Source organism: Nicotiana tabacum, chromosome 1, assembly GCF_000715075.1.
Source record: "Nicotiana tabacum cultivar K326 chromosome 1, ASM71507v2, whole genome shotgun sequence".
Lineage (NCBI taxonomy): Eukaryota > Viridiplantae > Streptophyta > Magnoliopsida > Solanales > Solanaceae > Nicotiana > Nicotiana tabacum.
The window spans coordinates 11,198,139-11,218,698 of record NC_134080.1 but is presented as its reverse complement, the minus strand read 5'-3'; positions in this window follow the sequence as shown (position 1 = coordinate 11,218,698).

Below are 20,560 nucleotides of genomic sequence, written 5' to 3'. Positions count from 1 at the left end.
CAACTCAGTTCCTTGGCCAGTTTTGAAACAGAAAATAAGTGAACTAAAAGTCAAGAACATGTAAAACAGTTTTCAAAACTTGATTGTCTAGTATAGAGACACTTCCTGTATGGACTATTTTGCATTTATTCCCTGTTAGTACTTGCACTCCACTATTATTCTGTAAGCTACAATCCTTAATGTCATGCATGATCTCCTTATGTAAAGTAATGTGATGTGAAGCACCTGAGTCTAATATCCACTCACAATCAAAGGCATTTGATAACAATGCAGTTATACCTTCCATAAGTGAATGACAGTCACCTGTGCCTTGTTTGTTCAGAAGACTTAACAGTTGTTTGTATTGATCTTCTGGGAAGAAATTCCCTTGTGTGAGCTGAGTGTCTGATGAATTTCCTACCTCAGTAGCAACATCACTAGTATTGGACTTAACACCTTGTACCTACACTTTCTTCTTACTTTTGAAATTCGGGGGTACCTTATGATCTTATAACAGTTCCTTTAGATGGCCTTTGTAGCCACAAAACTCACAAATCAACCCTAGTTTCTTTGTCTTGATTTCCTGAGTGAATGTCTGATTTTTTCCAACTAGCATGGTCAAAGGTTCACTGTTAGGTTCCCCTGTTCCAAGAGTACGTTGGCTTTCTTCTTGTATAACCAAGGCATATGCTTGATTAACTGTCAACACTAGTGTCTTGAGTAACATTTGGCTCATCACATGATCATAGCTTTCATTTAAACCAACAAGAAATGGTAAGAGTCTTAAATTTTCTGAACTATTCGATAAAAGGTCTTATTTCCTCACAATCACACCCTGGCCTGCCACTAACAAGTCCATTTCATCCCAAAGATCCTTTATCTTAGAGTAGTAAGCAATGACTAAATTTGTACCTTGAGTCAACGATCCTATCATCTACCCCAGTCAATATGTTTGAGTCAAATTTGATTTGTCAAATCGTTCCTTAAACTCACCCCAAACTTTTGATGCATTTGAATCATAAATGATGCTAGGTTGTATCTCTACCGCCACTGTTTTTCCTATCCATGACTGTACCATAGCATTGCATCTTTTCTACTAATTTGCTAATTCGCCCTTGAATGAATTTTTTACATAGATTTCCTCTATGAATCCTAATTTGTTTTTTACCAACAGTGTCGTTCGCATAGCTCGATACCCCAAACCATAATTTTTCGGACATGTGAGCTTTATGTTGATCAATTCCACACCAGGTGTGTTTAATTCTCTCAAGTACAAAGGATGATTGTGGTCAATTCGAGGAACCTCTGCTTCTCCCATGGCCGCCCAATCTCCACAATGGCTTCCTACTGAAATGATAAAATGTTGGTCCTAAATCCCGATCGATCGCTCTGATATCATGATGGAATCTGAGATCTAGCCACACGAACTGTTATTATTATGCATGCATTCAATGAACTATGCAATTGGGGAAGGTCGTAGAGAGAGAGAGAGAATGAAGAGAAATTCTCATTACTGTGTTAACTAACTATAGGAATACACAGTAATAACTAATATAACCACTTCCGGTATTAGTTAGTGGAGGAGCATCGTAAAATTACTAAACTACTCCTCATTTAGTACACTAGACTACCCCTCACACTCAATAGAGAGGCATTTTTGTTTTATTTTTAACGGTTCACGAGGATTTTTTTAATCTAAAACAAAACGAAGGGAATTTTTATACCATTTGCAATAGTTCAACATGATTCTTTGGCTATGTTTCTACATTCTAGCAGGCAATGTTTTTAGGTCTTTTGAGTCTGCCAAAGTTTATATTCTTAAAACTTGACAGTTTAAATCCATGGGATTAAGTGACACTACTAGAAATCCGGTAAAAAGCGACCACAAAAAGCGACCAAAGTTGGTCGCTTATAGGCCTAAAAGCGACCAAAAAGCGACCAAACATGCCTGGTCGCAATATTGCTGGTCCCTTTACTTTAGGGACCAAAGTTGGTCGCTAATTAGCGACCAACTTTGGTCTCTAAGGTAAAAAGACTAAATATTCTGATTTTGACTTTAGTGACCAACTTTGGTAGCTATATTAATTTAATAATATAAATTTGGCGACCAAAGTTGGTCTCTACATATGAAATACGTTGTTTTTAATTTATCATTAATCATGAGAAAGCGACCAACTTTGGTCTCTAAACCAAATATTATATTTTAAAATATGGACAATAAAGACCAAAGTTGGTCGCTAAATTCAAGAATTTTTTTTTTTTTAAAGATAAGCGACCAACATTGGTCGCTATATTTCCAGAAATTATATTTTCTTAATATAAATCTGGGCAGGTAGCGACCAAGGTTGGTCACTATTGCCCAAAAAATTATTTTTTTATAGTGAAATGCGACCAAATAGAGACCAAAGTTGGTCGCTTTTCTTGGTATATTTTTGGCAGAAACTGCCTGTTTTGGCAGCTACACCACCTGCCAGCTTACCAAACATCCTAAACAGGCATTTTATGCCAGCAACAACAACAACAACAATTAAAAGCAACAATCAATAGAACTAACACATTAAGCTAACAAAACTAAGTTAACGCTTATTACAAGCCCATTCGAACTAAAAAGAACTAACACAATAGAACTAAATTTTTTTGTCTAGTTCAAAGTACATAAAGTACTCAAGGAGCATCCTCGTCCGAAAGTTGGATTGCCTCGCCCGATTCATTAGGTGGTTGACTGCGTATGAATTCTCCCACGTCAGCTGCATGTGAAGCGAACCTATATGAAAAATTATATATATTGAATTAGTATTTCAAAATTTATATAAAATTAAATCAAAATACTTAATGAAAATTAAAAAACTTACATGTATATAGTCGAGGTTCGACCCTCCTTTCTGAATCAGTTTCTTTCTTCTTTTTTACAATACGAATTTCATTGAATAGCTCATCTTGCTTCATTGGCATCATAAAGCTGTCTGGTGGCTTTGGTGATTATCCTCGTGGTACTATTACTCGGGATGAACTTGGATACAGAGAATAACTTGGATACAGTACCTAACAGGATGTGTCTTTGATCAATTATTGATCTCTATAGCTACAATGATAATGAGAAGGCAACGACATGTGTTTCAAAATAGTGATGGTATAGGTAGGATTTAACATTTCCTAAGTAGATAAAAGAAGTTACAGAGGAATTCTCTACTTCACTTTCCAAGAGGAAAAGAAGTTTGATTGATAGTGACAACGTCGATGAAGACAGAATGTTTTCCGTTGGTCATGACAGTTCCCATAAAGCGGGGATCATAAGACTCTATGATGAAAAAGATTATAGGAAGTTTTGTTCTAAACTTTCTTCCAAGTCTGATCCGTACAAGCTTAATATGATATTGGTGATATTTCTTCTGATTCAGACAATGATTTGACCGACAAAAGTATGGAAATGCTCTTAAAAAGAATTAAAGGCAAAATGTTTTTCTTGGTAGAGAAGGATGCTGAAAAGATTTTACCTTTAATTCTTTTTAAGAGCATTTCCATACTTTTGTCGGTCAAATCATTGTCTGAATCCGAAGAAATATCACTAATATCACATTAAGCTTGTACGGATCAGACTTGGAAGAAAGTTTAGAACAAAACTTCCTATAATCTCTGTCATCATAGTCTTATGATCCCCATTCTATGGGAACTGCCATGACCAATGGAACACATTCCGTCTTCATCAACCTTGTTACTCTCAATTAAACTTCTTTTCCTCATGGAAAATGAAGTACAGAATTACTCTATAAGCTCTTATTTTATCTACTTAGAAAATACTAAATTCCTACCTACACCATCACTATTTGAAACACATGTCATTGTCTTCTCATCATCGTTGTCGCTAATGAGAAGAACAATTAAAGGCACACTTTGCTAGGTACTGTGTCTTAGTTATTCTTGGTGGAAGTTCTATTGCTTGTCTAATAACGTCATCAACCTCTTCTAATAATCCTCTGACAATAAAAAAATCCAAAACATAAACTAAAAGTTCAATTCATATCCACAAAAGTTCAAGTCATATCCTAAAGGTTCAACTCATATCGTAAAAAGTTCAAGTCATATCGTAAAATTTCAATTTATATCGTACAAGTTCAATTCACAAGAACAAAACATAAAAACTAAAAGTTCATCAATTCTTATCCTACGAGTTTAAACATAAACTAAAAGTTCAATTTATATCCTAAAGGTTCAATTCATATCCACAAAAGTTCAAGTCATATCCTAAAATTTCTATTTATATCCTAAAATTCAACTCATATCCTAAAAGTTTCAATTTATATCCTACAAGTTCAATTCACAAGAACAAAACCTAAAAACTAAAAGTTATATTCATATCCTACGAGTTTAAACATAAACTAAAAGTTCAAGTCATATCCTAAAGGTTCAATACATATGCTAAAGGTTCAATACATATGCTAAAGGTTCAATTTATTTCCTAAAAGTTCAGCTCATATCCTAAAAGTTTCAATTCATATCCTAAAAAGTTCAAGTCATACATAAAAGCTTCAATTTATATCCTACAAGTTCAATTCACAAGAACAAAAACTAAAAGTTATATTCATATCTTACGAGTTTAAACATAAACTAAAACTTCAAGTCATATCCTAAAGGTTCAATTCATATCCTAAACCTTCAATTCATATCCACAAAAGTTCAAGTCATATCCTAAAGGTTCAACTCATATCGTAAAAAGTTTAAGTCATATCGTAAAATTTCAATTTATATCGTACAAGTTCAATTCACAAGAACAAAACCTAAAAACTAAAAGTTCATCAATTCTTATCCTACGAGTTTAAACATAAACTAAAAATTCAATTTATATCCTAAAGGTTCAATTCATATCCACAAAAGTTCAAGTCATATCCTAAAATTTCTATTTATATCCTAAAAGTTCAACTCATATCCTAAAAGTTTCAATTCATATCCTAAAAATTCATTTCACAAGAACAAAACCTAAAAACTAAAAGTTATATTCATATCCTACGAGTTTAAACATAAACTAAAAGTTCAAGTCATATCCTAAAGGTTCAATACATATGCTAAAGGTTCAATTTATTTCCTAAAAGTTCAACTCATATCCTAAAAGTTTCAATTCATATCCTAAAAAGTTCAAGTCATACATAAAAGCTTCAATTTATATCCTACAAGTTCAATTCACAAGAACAAAATCTAAAAACTAAAAGTTATATTCATATCTTACGAGTTTAGACATAAACTAAAACTTCAAGTCATATCCTAAAGGTTCAATACATATCCTAAAGATTCAATTTATTTCCCAAAAGTTCAACTCATATCCTAAAAGTTTCAATTCATATTCTAAAAAGTTCAAGTCATACATAAAAGCTTTAATTTATATCGTACAAGTTCAATTCACAAGAACAAAACCTAAAAACTAAAAGTTCATCAATTCTTATCCTACGAGTTTAAACATAAACTAAAAGTTCAATTTATATCCTAAAGGTTCAATTCATATCCACAAAAGTTCAAGTCATATCCTAAAATTTCTATTTATATCCTAAAAATTCAACTCATATCCTAAAAGTTTCAATTCATATCCTAAAAATTCAACTCATATCCTAAAACGTTTTTCTTGGTCGAGAAGGAAGTTCCATTGCATGTCTAATAACGTCATCAACCTCTTCTACAAAATCCTCCCGCAATCTAAAATTCCAAAACATAAACCAAAATTTCAATTCATATCCTAAAGGTTCAACTCATACCTAAAAGGTTCAATTTATATCCTAAAGGTTCAACTAATACATAAAAGCTTCAATTCATATCCACAAAAGTTCAAGTCATATCCTAAAGGTTCAACTCATACATAAAAGCTTCAATTTATATCCTAAAAGTTATATTCATATCCTACGAGTTTAAACTTAAACTAAAAGTTCAATTTATATCCTAAAAGCTTCAACTCATACCTAAAAGGTTCAATTCATATCCTAAAAATTCAACTCATATCCTAAAAGGTTCAATTTATATCCACAAAAGTTCAAGTCATATCCTAACGGTTCAACTCATACATAAAAGCTTCAATTTATATCCTAAAAGTTATATTCGTATCCTACGAGTTTAAACTTAAACTAAAAGTTCAATTTATATCCTAAAAGTGGGCGACTCGTTGTACTCAAACAAGAGCCACGCAACGATTCGCTTAAGGCCTTAAACATTAACATTGTCTTGAACTTTAAGAGAAAATCCAAATATACTATCATGTGTCTATATTAAATATCTACCTATAAACTAATCAAGATTAAACTAAAAGTTCAATTTATACCCTAATATATATCTACAGTTGAATCAAGTCTTTGACGTTAAATTAGTATCTATTTCTTACTAAAATATTGAAGGAGAAATACTCAATAAAGCCTAGCCTAAATATTCAACCCATACCCTAAACCCTAGATTTCTATAAAATGTTAAATAATGATAAATACAATCTAAACCCTAGGTTTCTATAAAATACAATGTTAAATAATCAATTGAAACACTAATTCTAGGTTGAAACAATAAACAATTGAAACACTAATTGAAACCCTAGGTTTGTAATTCTAACCTTGAATTTTTAGGAGGTGGAGAAGGAGAGACGCAACAACGGTAGATGCGACGGCGACGGCGGCAGCTGAGCGGTGGTCGTTGGTGGCGTGGGTGTGACCTGGTGGTGGGAGTTGGAAGGGGGTGGGGTTTGAGGGTGAGAGAGAAAAGAGGGATTTTGGGAATTTTTTAGAAAGAATGGGAGGGGATCCCGGTTTTGAGAGTTATGTAATTAAAATAGCGACCAACGTTGGTCGCTATTTTGGTGGGTAAAACAGTTTTGAATTTTTAGACATAGCGACCAACTTTGGTCGCTATATTCTGACCGTTTGACCAAAATAGCGACCAAAGTTGGTCTCTATTTCAAAAAAAATATATATATAAGCTGTATTCGATACGCTATTACCTAATACACTTATAGTTAGTGCATAGTATAGCGTATGTATATGTATATATATATATATATATATATATATATATAAGCTATATTCGATACGGTATTACCTCATACACTTATACTTAGTGCATAGTATAGCGTAAGTACATATATTATATATATATAAGCTATATTCGATACGGTATTACCTCATACACTTATACTTAGTGCATAGTATAGCGTAAGTACATATATTATATATATATAAGCTATATTCGATACGGTATTACCTCATACACTTATACTTAGTGCATAGTATAGCGTAAGTACATATATTATATATATATATATATATATATATATATATATATATATATATATATATATATATATATAAGCTGTATTCGATACGGTATTACCTAGTACACTTATACTTAGTGTATAATATAGCGTAAGTATATATATTGTATATATATAAGCTGTATTCGATACGGTATTACCTCATACACTTATACTTAGTACGTAGTATATATATATATATATATATATATATATATATATATATATATATATATATAAGCTATATTTGATACGGTATTACCTCATACACTTATACTTAGTGCATAGTATAGCGTAAGTACATATATTATATATATATATATATATATATATAAGCTATATTCGATACGGTATTACCTCATACACTTATACTTAGTGCATAGTATAGCGTAAGTACATATATTATATATATAAGTTGTATTCGATATAGTATTACCTCATACACTTATACTTAGTGCATGCATATTATAGCGTAAGTACATATTATATATATATATATATAAGCTGTATTCGATACGGTATTACCTAATACACTTATAGTTAGTGCATAGTATAGCGTAAGTACATATATATATATATATATATATATATATATATATATATATATATATATATATATATATATAGCTTATATTCGATACGGTATTACCTCATACACTTATACTTAGTGCATAGTATAGCGTAAGTACACACACACACACACACACACACACACACACACACATATATATATATATATATATAAGCTGTATTCGATACGGTATTACCTAGTACACTTATACTTAGTGCATAATATAGCGTAAGTATATATATTGTATATATATAAGCTGTATTCGATACGGTATTACCGCATACACTTATACTTAGTGCATAGTATAGCGTAAGTACATATTATATATATATATATAAGCTGTATTCGATACGGTATTACCTAGTACACTTATACTTAGTGTATAATATAGCGTAAGTATATATATTGTATATATATAAGCTGTATTCGATACGGTATTACCTCATACACTTATAGTTAGTGCATAGTATAGCGTAATATATATATATATATATATATAAGCTATATTCGATACGGTATTACCTCATACACTTATACTTAGTGCATAGTATAGCGTAAGTACATATATTATATATATATAAGCTATATTCGATACGGTATTACCTCATACACTTATACTTAGTGCATAGTATAGCGTAAGTACATATATTATATATATAAGCTGTATTCGATACGGTATTACCTAGTACACTTATACTTAGTGCATAATATAGCGTAAGTATATATATTGTATATATATAAGCTGTATTCGATACGGTATTACCTCATACACTTATACTTAGTGCATAGTATAGCGTAAGTACATATATTATATATATATAAGCTATATTCGATACGGTATTACCTCATACACTTATACTTAGTGCATAGTATAGCGTAAGTACATATATTATATATATATATAAGCTATATTCGATACGGTATTACCTCATACACTTATACTTAGTGCATAGTATAGCGTAAGTACATATATTATATATATAAGCTGTATTCGATACAGTATTACCTAATACACTTATACTTAGTGCATAGTATATAGCGTAAGTTATATATATTGTATATATATAAGCTGTATTCGATACGGTATTACCTAATACACTTATAGTTAGTGCATAGTATAGCGTAAGTACATATTATATATATATATATATATATATATATATATATATATAAGCTGTATTCGATACGGTATTACCCCATACACTTATACTTAGTGCATAGTATAGCGTAAGTATATATATTATATATATATATAAGTTGTATTCGATACGGTATTACCTAATACACTTATAGTTAGTGCATAGTATAGCGTAAGTATATATATTATATATATAAGCTGTATTCGATACGGTATTACCTCATACACTTATACTTAGTGTATAGTATAGCGTAAGTACATATATTATATATATATAAGCTATATTCGATACGGTATTACCTATATTCGATACTGTATTACCTCATACACTTATACTTAGTGCATAGTATAACGTAAGTACATATATTGTATATATAGACACACACGCCCGCTTCGTAGTACTATTCATCCCTTGTATTACAAAATTATTAACGACTTACATTTATATTATTTACATAGTAAACACAAAAGTGATTTTTAAATTTGACCATATAAAGACCAACTTTGGTCACTAACTTTAAATGAATTTAATTTAGCGACCAAAGTTGGTCACTAAAATTTAATCAGATTTATTTATATTTTATATAATATTTAAATTAATAATAAAAATTGTTAAACGTTAGAACTGGGTCCCACATTGGCGACCAACTTTGGTCGCTAAATTTTGAATTATATTTATTTATATTTTATAAATTTTTTACATAAATATATATTTATTAAAATATTATAACTGGGTCCCACTTTAGCGACCAAAGTTGGTCGCTATCTTCTTATCCTTCAGTTAGCGACCAACTTTGGTCGCAAGTTTTAAATTATATATATTTATATTTTATAAGTTTTATAAAATAATAATAAAATTATTAAAAAAAATTGTGTGGGTCCCACTTTTGCGACCAACATTGGTCGCTAAACTCAGTGTATCTTTGACCAAGCAAGTCTGACCAGTCCAGTCAACAGTTTGACTAAATTTGCGTCCAAATAGCGACCAACTATGGTCGCTAAATTATTTCAAATATTTTTTTTATTATTTTCGGTAGTTTGGCGACCAACTTTGGTCGCTTTTCTTAACAGACCAAATTTGGTCGCCAATATTTGGTCGCTTTTTGGCCGAATTCTAGTAGTGTATTTTAACAGATCAATATATATCTATATATAAATATAAAGTTGGGAATTAGCAAGGTGATGTGACAGTACTCTAAAGCCATCATTCTTATTTATTAAATTTCCTATTTTTTTGGACTTTCATCCTAAATTTAGTATAATCTCCATTTATTAAAATGATTTTCTTCATAATTATTGTTATAAGTTTAAATAAGGAAAGAGGAGCAAATTTTTGGAATTGAATTAATACTTTTCCTCCTAAGTTACGAGTTTAAATAAGGAAAGAGGAGAAAATTTTGAAATTGAGTTACATATTTTATTATATACATTAATTATGAATATTAAATAAGGAAGAGGAAGAGATTCACTTTAATTGGGTAAAATAAGCAGCTTTAGTGACTTAAAGAAGAAAAGGTGTACAATAACGCTGGTAAGGAGTATTAGCAATTAAATCAGAAACGGCTTCTCCCCACTCCTCCTATTTTGCTTCACAAATCCGATGAAAGCTCTCTGTTTCATTTGTCCAATTGTTAGTAGAAGTAATTATACAATTATGAGTATTAAATTGTACTTAATCGGCTATTTATTTTTTGATCTTTCTCGCTCTCTACTTGACCACCCAAATTCTAATCCAACTATATATTGTGGTCTCTGGTTCCATTTCAACAACATGGCTGGTGAGTTTTCAATTTATTTTTCACCTTAACAATATTTCATACTAGATGTTGTAAAAATTATATTGAAACCAAATATTTCAGCAAATGTTCATATATCCATACTTATACATATTAGATTATATTTATGTATATAGATATGGAGTAGACTAAGGTGATGCTGATGGTGATATTAAAAATATTTTTCTATTAATTTCCAGGAGTCGATGAAGAAGTTTGGCAAGCATTTATTCAATGATAGACGATGAAGAAGTTTGGCAACTCTTGTAGTTCGTATGCAACTTTCATTTTCAAGTCATTGTTGTTTTTTTTGTTTTTGTGTGTTGTATATTGATTATTGTGCTGCAATTGTACTCTTGTATTACAAGCATTTTTCTGATTTTTTTTTTGGAAGAGTAGAAAATATATAGTATAGAAGTTTTTTATATTGGATTAATAGATTATTGGTAATTTTGTGAAGAATGCGATTTGTATCTGACTTGTAGAGATATAACGTGGCACAACTCCATAATTAAAATGACCAATTATTTTTCATCACTTTTTTTGGTATTTTTCTCTTCTTCCCAATTAGAAGTGTAATAATTTTAATTATTTTCAGTTCTTTTATTTAAGGTTTTGCCTATATAGTAACTCCAAGTATTTAATTGAATGTGGTAAAAAAAATAAAACTTCTTCCCCTCTTGAAATATATTGCCAAAATGTTAAATTTAATGAGGCAAATTGAAAGAGGAATTGTAAGAAAGAGAAATAAATAAGAAAGAAAAAGCAGTTTGTAGAGCAGTGTAAGATAGGAGTAGAGAGAAAACGGAAAGAAAAAATAGTAGGAAGATTAGGCAATTAAAATGGAAGGAAAAAGAAGATCAATAAAAGAAACGATTGTAAAGAGATTTTCTTTTCTATTTTGGTTTCTTTACTTTTCACTTCATTTTAATTAAATTTTTACTATTTTAGCTAATAGAATAAATTAAATGCATATATTACATCATGTATCTAATATATAGCTAAACTAAGAATCGCGTATTAAAACCATATGCACATGCCTCTCCCCCCACAAAGTACAAATCTCCCTTTTTTTCCCTATAAAAATGTTCTGGTGATGGAAAATACAATATTATAAGCTCTAACTTCTAATAAAAATATTGTATTTTGTGACTAGATCAATATATAGAATTGTTTCTTACATGCATTTAAGTAGAAAGAAGTTATCTCTCCTATTTGGATTAAATTTATAAATAATTATTTAAATTCTACAATATCTATTATAATTGCGCGAAGCGCGGACCAATTCTCTAGTTTTAGGATTAAAGTTATCCCGTGTTTGGTTAAATATAGCAGCTAAAAGTGATATTATTTTTTTATCAAAATTTTGATATAACTTATCACAATATAAAAGATGAGATAAGTTATTCAAGTTATAGAGGTAGATTTATTAATCTTAAAGTATATCCTACAAGCATAATATCTATGTGATTTAGGCACTCGGCCAGATTCAGGCAGTTTAATTAGGTGATTAAACATACTGAAAGAGAAGGGGTTCAGATATCACAGATTTACAAAATAAGGCAGACAAGTAGGACATGAGTTAAGTAAGACATTACAAAAACAGCCTTTGTAGCAGTAAGGTCTACGTATACACTACCCTTCCCAAACTCCACTAGTGAGATTTTACTGAATTGTTGTTATTGTAAATTCAAACATCATATTACTCTTGAGATCGCAATACTAAGGCATGCATGTTTTCTAACACTTCACTAGAACTTTTCTTATAAAAGAAAAGTAAACGTGCTCAGGTCTCTCATTAGAGACATCAACCCTCCTACACTGACAACTGCATGCATAAACAATTCATTCTATGGAAAATTATAACCTGAGATTGATGAGCAGCATTATTTACCACATAGAGAAGCCGAGTGCTGCTTTGGATCTCTGTGCTCAGACGCAGATCCACGTTGTTGGTTGAGGGGTCACGGGACCCCGTTAAGCTCGGTAAAACTCTGTATATATATATCTTTTATATCTCTGTATACACCGCTGTGACCCCTTAAAAATATTATTTGTTCCCCCAAATGGTAAAAGGTGGATTTAAGAGCTGGTTGTATGGGTCATTTTAAATTCTTTCTTTACTGCATGGGCCTGGGCTCAAAATCCTTCTCTTAACTTTTTCGCCTCCTTTCTGTTTTACTTCTTTCAATTCAACATAATGAATACTCTACTACTTTATATTCAATATAATTTATACTTAATAGTAATATGCTTTTTTTTTTTTTACTTTTGTCTCTATCTTTTTTAAAATTATAGTTTAGTACTAATACATAATGGTCAACTTAATTAATTTTGTTCTTTTTTAAATCCCTTCCTTAAAATTAAAAGCATCAAGTTACAACTTATCGGTGCACAAACAGAAAAATACTAATATTTCTGCCACAATCTTCTTCAACAATTACTTTGACAAAGTAGCATATATCTGTCAACTCCGACTCGATAATGAGAACTAAGGGTTAAAGTTTATTCTTCAGTTCTTTGACTATTAACAAACCTTTAATCTTGATTTCCTTAGTAAGATTTTTTGATAATTTTTGAAGTTTGAATACCCTTTTGATCACTGGCCACTTTTTATTTAAGAAAAAAATTAGAAACTTTAAATTTCGAAACATGCTTAAAACCAAACATCTTCCCTTCCCGTAGCACCCATTTTGAGAAGAAATATCCCTCTATGTTTTCTCTTTCTTTAGAACTTCATTTTGCTTATACTTGGAAGATACTCATTATAATCCTTAAGTTTTCAAAGAGTTGTACGTCGAATTTTATCGCTAGTTATTAGCATACAGTGATGCCCCCGTCGTGCTCAACTCCTGGGTCCGCCTCTGTCTGTGCTGAAGGCAATTTCCTTGAAAGCTAGATCTATGTATGCTTCGGATATTTGCTCTAGGGACAATTTCATTGAAATCTAGATCTACAGTAATGAAAATAACAGGAACACAAAAGATAAGCAAAGAATTAAATACTAACTTAGGAAGGTAACCCAAGCACTTCGGTATGCTTCCAATAAGAAAGTTGAGTGAGAAATCAACAACTTTAAGTTGGGATGAACGACAAAATTCTGTAGGCTAGCACCTAAAAAAGAAGTAACAGACAAAGATAAGAAACTCAAACTTCATTAGATGCTTGCCATATTAACACAGATATGACCTAGTTACGTGTTCTCATGCATGAGAAAAGATTAATATAGTATTAAGATGAGAATATCCAACTCTTGGAAATGACTTACATCCAACAGAGAAATAGAACAAAGTACGTAGAAGGTGAAATTAATAACAGGAAATAGCAGTGAGTATATAAGGTGTAAGACGGAGATGAAAGGTAGCATTATAAGGTCCACGCGATTGTAATGTGTAAGTCGTAAAAGTGAAAGCTATAAGGTGTAGAAATAGTGATTGTGAGTGTCACACCTCCTTTTTGCGCGCCCGGCCCCGAAGGGTAAAAATGTGCGAGGGTGGGGAGTTTTTCCAATTTAAGTGACACTATTCGAAATGGGATTATTTATTTAATTCAGAGTCGCCACTTGGGAAAGGTTTGGCTTTTGGTGTCCCAAGTCACCGGTTTATTTTGAATCCCAAATCGAGGAAATTTTCGACTTTTCCAAATGAAGTTTGCGAACCAGAAATTCTAAGTAAGGAATTCTGTTGACCCGAGGGAAGGTGTTAGGCACCCTCGAATCCCGTGGTTCTAGCACGGTCGCTTAAATTGTTATAATGGCTAAATATCTGATTTAAATACATGTTGGGACTTATGTGCTTTTATTAAGTTTAAACCGCTTTGATTATTATCATTTATTTTTATGGAATTGCAACGTCGTGAAAATGCATCTCGAACCACGTCACAATCAATGCACCCGTAGTTGTTAACATATTTCGACTCCGTTGAGATTTGGATTCGGGTCACATCAATGCGCACCCAAGTTTAAGAATGTAATTTATTAAAGGCGCGCCTAAAGCAACTAGCGTATTGTTATTTTGGGAAGGCCGCAAAATTCGTTAAACGGCCTGTCCCGAATTCTAAGTATTTTAATATATACATTTAGAGGGCCCCGCAGCTTGTGTATTTTATTTGTCGAGGCTCGTCTCGTTTTATTTAAAGAGGATAAATCTTCGATGACTACATCTTTGTTATGTTTAGTCTAAAAATAGAAAAAAAAAAAAGGAAGATACATGTTGATTCAAGTATATGCTTGGGTCCTAATTCTTATTGATTTCTGATTAATTATTTATAAAGCAAAGAAAGTCATACTTTATGAGAAATGTTCTAATTTGACAAAGAAATTACATGACAAAATGCTATGCTTATATCCAAAACACCTCTTGAATCGAATTTAGACTTATTTAGGCTGGATTAAGGGAATAAACTTACTAGGCATTATTACCAACGGGGGTTCGAACGTGCTCCTATATACTGCCTAGCGGGTTCTGATGAAAGAAACTAAAATAAAACAGAGCATTATTATGAAGGCGGAAGCATTTTATCCTATGCATATCATTATAGCTAAACAGGAATCCGGTCAGTTACTATGTCGAATATTTGTACAATTCTACGTATTGTACAATTACTTAACTCATGTCAACAAACAACTATAAACTAAGATACAAGAAGCTAAACTCAGTTAAGTATTAACTAACTAGATTTTTTCTTTTTGCTATTGAATTACACATCAATTAATTTATACAGAGAAATCCATAGACCCTGAGCATTACAAACAGACATTTGAACTTCTTCAAACTCCTTTCATTTCATGCTTTCGAACTGTTACAGTTAACACCAGGATGGGACTCGAAATGTGTACCTGGAAATACTGAAATGCAAAGGAGAAGAAGAAGAAGAAGATGGGGAAATCAGCAGCAGCAAGAAACAGGACTAGCAGTAGCAGCAGGACAGAATAGCAGCAGCCAACTCACAAAACAACTGGAGTGAGATCAACACCCCAACTAGACCAAATTCTCGAGTAGAACAGACATCAGCCAAGCAGACTCAGTTGAGAGAAATCAGTGTTGCACAAAACAGGTCCAGATTTAGTGAAATCAGAACAACAAGAAAGAATGCAATTTCTAGTTTTGTCTGTCTGGGTTATCAAACAAAATTCTTTTCCAGTTTCTGTTTCCAGAACTTCACTCTCCTAAAGTGTCTCCTTTCAAATTACTCTGTTCTTGTCAATGTCTATCTCTATGTGTGTGTGTGTATATCTCTCAATGTGTATCACCTTCTCTCTCTTTCTCTTTCTCCTATATGCTCTGTGTGCATCTATTTGTATGTATTTCAGCTCTCTCTTTCAAAAAAATTTCTCACAGTGTGCCTCCCCCTGTCTGTGTGTGTTCTTCTTCAATCTTTAGGGTCCCCCCTTTTATATGCCTTCCATTAACCCTTTTAACAGCCTGTTTAGAATATCACCATACCCCTCCCATGTGCCTTCCATTTTCAGTTCCACTTTAGCTAATTAAGTATTAAACCCCATCAACATTCCCTGGCAGACTTATCTTTCCCATTTTATTAACTAAAAGCAAGCATGGGCAGCAGGATGTAGTCTGACAGCACATGCTGTCAAACTATTTAATTCAAAAGGGCCTTTATGCCCATGTTGTGCGCATGCCCTCCAGTTCATATTACCATTACAGACTAAACATTAGGTTTCTGAAACCACATTAACAACTATAAGTAAATGAACTTAGTTCTTAATTGATTCAGGCAATGTTCAACAGAAGCAAATCGATTTATTTTGTTCAGACAGTTGAAACTAATTGACGACATATGTCGACTCGACTATATTAGCATTAACACATACAATCGTAGCCAAAAGTCAGACATTCAAAAGTATAGGACACATGACTCGAATTGTACTGATTAAACAGAATTGTACTTCGAGGAATCAGTTAATCAGTACAAATTTGGAATTCAAATTAATTGCACAACAAATACATATGCCTTATCAGAATAGGAGGGGGATTCAGACAAACACAGAGGTTCAGGTAAAGTGGACAAACAAAAGTTGATAAAATTAAAACAAACATGAACCGACTTTTAGTCAATCAAATGGACTAAACAGAAACAAGAAAAGAGAAAAGCAAGACTCACCTCAAATCTCGAAGAATCAAAACCTTAACTCGGACTTGGTCAGGCCTTTCTTAAGGCTGAACGGGCTTTAATCGAAGTGTTTCTCAGATGAGAAACACTTCGATTAAGGTCCATTAGACCTTAATCTCTTCGGCTCGGACGGACACGGACCAGTGATGAGAAATCACCCAGTTCCAAAACTCAGATCTGGGATTCATGCTTCCCTTATCAGATTCGGACCAAACCAAGTATGGTTTGGTCACGAGGGGGGTCTGGGGAGTGTCTGGTGTGAAGCTGGGGTTAAATGGTGTAGATCAAGTTTTGACTCGAATCTTCAAATGAAGATTCGAGGACCTAGAGGATGATTCGAACTAAACGGTCAATAGGTCTATGTTCAGGGTGGTGAGGGGGTTCTATGGTGTTCAGGTGGAGGTCACCGGCGTCTGTGCCGCCGGTTTTCATGGTGAAGAGTACAGGGGCGGCTCTAGGGTTTGGGGGTTCTGGTGAAGACGACGAGGCTGGGGTATTGGATAGGGGTAGGGTACGAGCGGGAGCTTATATATGGAGTGGATGAACGGATCCTGGCCGTCGGATGAGACACGATGAAGGGCCAGGATCCTTCAACTAACAGGAAACGGTGTCGTTTCAAAACTAGAGGGGGTTGGGTCGGTCCGGGTGGAATGAGTCGGGTTTTGTTTATGGGTTATGGGGAAGTGATCTTGGCCGTTGATCAATCTGAGATCAATGGCCCAGATCAGGCACGACCCAAACGACGTCGTTTGGACACCCTGGGTATCAACTCGGACTGGACCGGGCAGGCCTGGTTTGGGCATTGTTTGTTTGGGCCAATTTTAATAAATTGGCCCAATCCGGAAGAAGAAAGGATCTTTTTTTTTTATTATTATTTTTATTTCTTTTCCTTATTTATTTTAAAAACAAAACTAAGCAAAAATCAAATTAAAATTAAATACACACTCAATACAATTATTTGCACACACACTAAAAAAAATATTTCAAAACAGGTGAAATCAAACAAAACAAAATCACGGACAAAGATGCCTGTTTTATGCCTTTCTATTTAACAACCATGTTACGGTTCAGATTATGCATGACACGTACATTTTTGTATTTTGTTTTAATAAAGTAAAAATGGGCCAAAGTCATAAATAATTAACGAAGTGCCATAAAAAATCCAAAAATTGTACAACAGGATCAATTGTTGTTTTTTTTTATTATTTCTTTTGGAGCGATTGTCTCGTGAAGCAAAAATTACGTGCTCACAGCTGCCCCTCTTTGTTCGGAAACACGAAGAGTTTTCGCGCAAAGATAAAGTGAGCGTGTATGAGCGATTTTTGCCTATGGACTACTCCGTGTGAAGCACATTTTTTGAAAGATCTGACCGAATCTTGCTTCAAAGATTTTCCTACATATCCTGGGCTAAACAGGAATAAGGTCAATGTAGTTCGGGAAAATTTTGGTAGCTGAGACTACCATGGGATTGCAATGCTTGCTGCTACTGCTGTTGCTGTTGTCACTGCTGCGTCACTGACCACCTTATTACAACCAAACAAAAATTGGAAACTAGACTAACTGTTTATATGCATGTCAATTGCTAGTTACAAGATTCCTATCTATGATTCTTTTACGACTTGATCTTGGGTCTTAGCTGATTCTGCTTGTAGACTCCGACCTGAATCTTGATGCTTGCGAGTTGCGGCGGCTTGTTTAATCTCTGGGATACTGAGTGAGACGCGATTGGCAGGGTTCAGAACCTTAACCAAATGTTGGAGTCAATCCGCCTTCCATTTACTCCGATATCTCGGGACATCTTCTCTCTTTTTCTTCTTTTCCTTCGTTGATTCCGAACTGGGACTCATCTCGTGGGTCATTTTGATCCATGTGGCTCGAGATTGGACCTGCGGGAGAAAACAAACAAACGAACGAAATTTTCTGTCCCAGTTTCACTAGGAAAATTTCATTAATTATTCGCCAGGAAGTTCATAAAATTGATGAAAGAGGATATGCATGCTCAGTTCAGGGTTGGAGCCCTAATACCGACTAGCTGGGGAAAGGTTCAGTTTAGGGTTTAAAACCCTAACGCCGAACAAAGGAAAAATTCAGTTTAGGGTTTTAAAACCCTAATGCTGATTGCATGGAAAAGCTCAGTTTAGGGTTTAAAACCCTAATGATGGCTGAAGGAAAATTCAGTTTAGGGTTAAAACCCTAATGCTGATTAAAAGGAAAATTCAGTTTAGGGTTTAAAACCCTAATGCTGATTGCATGGAAAAACTCAGTTTAGGGTTTAAAACCCTAATGCTGGCTGAAAGGAAAAAGTTCAGTTTAGGGTTTTAAAACCCTAATGCTGACTAAAAGGAAAATTCAGTTTAGGGTTTAAAACCCTAATGCTGACTAAAAGGAAAAAGTTCAGTTTAGGCCAAAAGATTCATTGAGTTACGCCGGGGGAATTCATCGGGTTATGCCGAGAAGATTCATCGGGTTATGCCGGGAGGATTCATCGGGTTATGCCGAGAAGATTCATCGGGTTATGCCGGGAGGATTCATCGGATTATGCCGGGAAGGTTTATCGGGTTATGCCGAAAAGATTCATCGGGTTATGCCGGGAGGATTCATCGGGTTATGCCGGGAGGGTTCATCGGGTTATGCCGAAAAGATTCATCGGGTTATGCCGGGAGGATTCATCGGGTTATGCCGGGAGGATTCATCGGGTTATGCCGGGAGGATTCATCGGGTTATGCCGGGAGGATTCATCGGGTTATGCCGGGAAGATTCATCGGGTCATGCCGGGAAGATTCATCGGGTTATGCCGGGAGGATTCATCGGGTTATGCCGGGAGGATTCATCGGGTTATGCCGGGAAGATTCATCGGGTCATGCCGGGAAGATTCATCGGGTTATGCCGGGAGGATTCATCGGGTTATGCCGGGAAGATTCATCGGGTTATGCCGGGAAGATTCATCGGGTTATGCCGAGAAGGTTTATCGGGTTATGCCGAGAGGATTCATCGGATTATGCCGGGAAGGTTTATCGGGTTATGCCGAAAAGACTCATCAGGTTATGCCGGGAGGATTCATCGGGTTATGCCGGGAGGATTCATCGGGTTATGCCGGGAAGGTTTATCGGGTTATGCTGAAAAGATTCGTCGGGTTATGCCGGGAGGATTCATCGGGTTATGCCGGGAGGATTCATCGGGTTATGCCGGGAAGATTCATCGGGTCATGCCGGGAAGATTCATCGGGTCATGCCGGGAGGATTCATCGGGTTATGCCGGGAGGATTCATCGGGTTATGCCGGGAAGATTCATCGGGTTATGCCGGGAAGATTCATCGGGTTATGCCGGAAAGTTGAGGAACGAGGTCCTATGCTACCATGATTTGTTTTTCTTTTGGGATGTTCATTTTTATTCCTTGTCTTCTTTCCTTCCTTTGGTTCTCCCCCTTATATTTATCAAAATGCACGAAAAAAATTTCGGGAAACTTACCTTTGGTCGTTTTCCGCTGCAAGGCTGTTTCAACGCTTGCGTGTTCTATTTCTTTTAGGCTACACTTGCTTCTTGCATGGCTGCTTTGGGCCGCACCTGTCTCAATTTCCTAAACAAAGAAAAATTGTCAGTTTGAAGACGGCGGTTAGTCTGGGGACCTTGACTGTTCCAATTGCTTTGTTTTAGCCTAATTCTTGTTGAGAAACTCTGTCATTGATTAGATTTACATG